This window comes from Pongo pygmaeus, chromosome 12 (assembly GCF_028885625.2).
Source record: "Pongo pygmaeus isolate AG05252 chromosome 12, NHGRI_mPonPyg2-v2.0_pri, whole genome shotgun sequence".
Classification (NCBI taxonomy): domain Eukaryota; kingdom Metazoa; phylum Chordata; class Mammalia; order Primates; family Hominidae; genus Pongo; species Pongo pygmaeus.
The window spans coordinates 36,449,655-36,454,433 of NC_072385.2; the positions used below are offsets into that span (position 1 = coordinate 36,449,655).

Below are 4,779 nucleotides of genomic sequence, written 5' to 3' on the forward strand. Positions count from 1 at the left end.
CCAGCAGTATCAACATCACCTCTGGACTTGTTAGAAATGCAAATTTTGGTGTCCCCATCCCAAACCTCCTAAATCAGAAACTCTGGGGTTAGGACCCAGCAAACTCTTTTTACAACCCCTCCAGAGGATTCTAATGGGCACACAATTTTGAGGACCACTGGATTAGTGTGATATGTGCAAGAAAAACCCACCTAATGAGATCATAAGGCAAAAAATAATGTGCTCTAGAAGTTTGGTGATAGTGGAGCTCAGTTGGGAAATATCTGAGGATGGGGAAAGGTTCATTCATCTGTATTCATTCAGCACACACTTACTGTTCTTGTGCTATTGTAGCAGGCACTGAGAACCCAAAGATGAAAGGTAACCTATGAGTGCTGTCATCATCTGAATGTGTACCTCCAAAATTTGTATGTTGAAACCTAATCCTCAAGGTGATGGTATTTGGAAGTGGGGCCTCTAGGAGGTAATTCTGTCATAAGTGTGGAAACTTCATGAATTATTGCCCTTATAAAAGAAGCCTAAGAGAGCCTGTTGCCCCATCCACCATGTGAGGACACAGCGAGAAGGTGCCATCTCTGATGAATGGGTCTTCACTACACCCAATCTGCCAGCACCTTGATCTTGGACTTCCCAGCTTCCAGAATTGAGAGAAATGCATTCTGTTGTTTATAAACTACTCAGTATATGGTATTTTGTTATAACAACTTGAAATGACTAAGACAATGGATTTAAAAGCAAGCCAGTAGTTTAACTGCTCTAAATAGCTAACAACACAGGTCCAAAATGTGAAATGTTGCTTAAATTACTACCTTCACATTGAAGCTCCTTTATGCTCGTGTGTATGTATATACTATATATATATATATATATATATATATATATATATATTTTTTTTTTTTTTTTTTTTTTTGTGAGAAGGAGTCTTGCTCTGTCCCCTAGACTGGAGTGCAGTGGTGCGATCTTGGTTCACTGCAACCTCTACCTCCCGGGTTCAAGTGATTCTCCTGCCTCAGCCTCCCAAGTAGCTGGGATTACAGTCACCCACAACCATGCCCAGCTAACTTTTTTTTTTAGTGGAGATGGGGTTTTACCATGTTGGCCAGTCTGGTCTCGAACTCCTGACCTCGAGTGATCCACCTGCCTCAGCCTCCCAAAGGGCTGGGATTACAAGTGTGAGCCACCCCGCCCAGCCTGCTCAAGTATATTTTTGACACAATATTTTGATACAATATTTATAACATATTTATAACATATCTTAACTATTACATTATCAACAAGAATCAACACCAGAGTCCTCAGTATATATTTTGTTCATCATGCATTCATTCCACATACATTTACTGAGCACTTACTAAGTACAAGCACTGTACAGGCTAATGGCTAAGTGAGGGATTTGAAGAAAATGTATGGACCCTGTCCCAGAGGAAACCACAATCTAGTGAGGTGACAATGCCAGGCATTGCAGTGATTGTTGGTTCCCCACAGCTTTGTTCTTGTCAACTATAGTCACCAAATAAAAATGTTAGTGAATAAAACTTCAGGATCTTTGAGTGAAGTAAAAATCCTTACAGTTAGCTTAAAATGTTGAGTGCCTTATGGTTACAGATGATAGTGTAGCGGGAGTAACCTTAGGCCTGCAAACTCAAATGTGTAACAAAGATAATTTTTTTTCTGTAACGGAAACGTATTTCTATTTGAAGCCTCCATTTACCTGCAGTGGCAATAATCTTATCAACAGGAGGCCCTCCTCCTTTCTTTCAATTTGAAACCTCCATTTATCTGTAGTGATAATCTTATCAATGGGAGGCCCGGCCCTTTCTCCAGGGCTTTGTCAAGACTGGGGAGACTTCTGAAGTGCCAAGATGAGAAGAGAGACACCTTAGGTCCTTGTGTCACTGGTCCCCACAGAAGTTCTGAGATGTTCTTTGTCCACTGTAGTGTTGGTTTTCAGTCTTTTGGTTTCAGGCTTGAGGGTTGGAAATGTCTGTGACTTCAATTCCCATGTGGTATGGCAGAAATCTCTGTGAGGCGGCCCTTCTGCCTGGACATACTTGAAGCATCACCTCAGAACTTGTTAGAAATGCAAATTATAAGGCCTCCCCATCAACCTCCTAAATCAGAAAGTCAGCAGACTGCAAATTCTCCAATGTTCCATGCTACAAACGTTCTGCCCAGGAAGGAGTGGGCAGGCATCACCACTCTCTCCTTCCCTTGGAGGAGAGAGGGTATGTGAATCTCATTCTAGTTCCTCCTCTCTTAATCTTAATTTTTTTTCCTCAGATGACAATCCTTCCATCTCAAGAGTTCTGCTTCAGAGGCACCTAGAATAATATTAATAGAATTAGTTACAAGCAAGGAAGTACTCTTAGTTTTAAACTGGGAAGTACTGGAAGAAAAAAAAGACATCTTACCTGCCACAAAACATTTTTGCAGATGAAGTTTAAGGCTTCAGGTTAGGCGATGGGTTCAGAAAACCACAGAGAGGAAAAGCACAGCAAGAACCTGTAACCACTTTTTCAGACTATTAAACTCAAGGTTCTTCCCACTTATGCCATCATCCTGCCACTTTTTTCCTTTGATGACAATCAACAGGATACAAGAACTCTCCAAGGAGAGCCCACAGAGGAGGCATTTTACACACTTGAGCTCCAATCCTCACAACACTGCGAGATGGCTTATAATTTCCATCTCAGAGGGGAGGAAGCTACAGCTAAAGAGAGAGTATATGTCCTAGGTGAGTAAAGAAGCCAAGGTTATAAAACAACTCTGAGCCACTCCAAAGCCTGCCTTTTTCTCTAAACTGCCTTCTATGACCCATAACTTTGTAAAAATCAGCTACCAGTTCTTAAACACTTACTCTGTATCAAGTGTGTTTCTAATCTCTATAATCTCCACTCCTTTGATCATTCTTCACAGAAAGTGCTAACACAGCATTTTCCTGATGAGGGGACTGAGGTTGAGAAACTAACTCACCCAAGGTTTTGGTGCAACAAGAGTAAAACTTGAAATGAGGTCAGGTTTCTAGCCCCGGATTCTCCCAAGGTAGCTGCTTTTGATACTAAAACAATGTGCCTCCAGGTGAAGGAAATGGGGATAATACTAATCACACTTATTTCTCTATTGTAATGAAAATCAAATCAGATTTGAGAGATATGGAATATGATGATGTTAATACTATGACGCTAATACATTTAACTCCAATTTAAGACATTCAGATGCCTGCCTCAGCTCAGATTTAAGACTATTCAATTTTGGGCAAGTCATTTAATCTCTTTTTGATCAGCTTTCTTGGCACTAACATGAAAGAACTGGACTAACTGTTAAGTTTCCTCCCAGCTCTGAAATTCAGTTTCTACACATAAAGTATTGCATACCTAAATGAGTAAGAAAACCTTGGGAAACACTACTCAGCTTTATCTTTTTGAGGAGCTCACTTCTAGTACTCTTTCACGGTTTATCTTTCGGCATCTTCAGAGTTTTTTATATTCTTGTAGACAATGCAATAATTTCCAATAAAATGATACATCATAGAGGATGCATACAATAAACATTCAGAACATATCTGCAAGTTTTATTTTTTATTTATTTTTTTCAGACATGGTCCCATTCTGTCACTCAGGCTGAAGTGCAGTGTGGTAATCCTACCTAATTGCAGGCTGGAATTGCTGGGCGCCAGTGATCCTACAACCTCAGCCTCCCGAGTAGCTAGTACTACAGAGGCACTACCATGCCTGGCTAATTTTTTTAACTTTTTGTAGATACGGGGTCTTACTATGTGGCCCAGGCTGGCCTGGAACTCCTGGACTCAAGCAATCCTCCCACCTGAGCCTCCCAAAACGGCGTGATTACAGGCATAAGCCACCACACCCAACAAGTTTAAGTTTTAAATGTGCAAAATATTTAGGGATATGCATCTCTCATATGAATGATGAAAGAGAAGCAGAAAATATTTCTTAGTAAGTGAATTACTGGGAATTAAGACTATAATTGATACCTACAGCAATTTAAAAACTTACTTCACTGTACCTATTAACACATGCAGAAAAAATGTACTTGGATTTTATGCTTGCTACTTCCTCGCTCTTGAGTAAATTATCCTTTCTATCATCAGTTTCCTCATTTGAAAAATAGGCATTCTAGTAATACATACCTCATTAGGCTGTTCTGAGGAATGTGATAATACACGTAAAATGCAGTCCTTGGCACACTGTAAATGTCTAACAAACGTTTGTCGGTTATTACTGGCGTTTCCCAGCCGCTTATTATTTTTACATGTGAGCAGGTTAATTCAGAGGATTACTTCAAGAAACAAATACTTGAATACCTATTTGTCCAAGGAGCCGGGGTTACAGGGAATTCACTACATAAAGCCTCTGGTCTTACATTATATAGAAAGGCGATGAAGAGACAAGAAACAGGTTAAACAGAAAAACACGATAATTTCAGACACAACTACTGCCATATTTAAAGTACTGTACACCGGCCCTCCGAGCCAGAATTCTGTCCCTTGAGGTTGCCCCAGGAATCCCTTTGACCTCTGCCGTTGGACGTCACAGAAGGCGCGACCAATCGTGGCTGGCTCCCGGAACTTCGCTCTTCCTCTCTTCCTGCGAAACTTGACACGCCATTTGTTTCTACGTTTGACATCCTCGTCTTTTCTTTGGTCCGAGGGAGCTTTTGCAAGCGGGACCAGGCCCCAACACCCGAACCAGCAGCGAGAGAAGGAGCCTGGCATGCGGCGCACTCAGAGTGACGACACACGCGAGTCTCCGCCCGAGT

At 41.2% G+C, this 4,779-nt stretch overlaps 1 long non-coding RNA gene across 1 annotated transcript; it reads right to left on the reverse strand.

Moving 5' to 3' along the window:
* Nucleotides 1-1,218: 1,218 nt before the first annotated feature.
* LOC129030856 (uncharacterized) lies at nucleotides 1,219-4,507 on the reverse strand. The gene is made up of 3 exons (XR_008500784.2): nucleotides 4,151-4,507; nucleotides 2,412-2,710; nucleotides 1,219-2,321 (listed from the first exon to the last, which is right to left on the reverse strand). It is a non-coding gene; the product is annotated as an uncharacterized LOC129030856 (long non-coding RNA).
* Nucleotides 4,508-4,779: the final 272 nt, after the last annotated feature.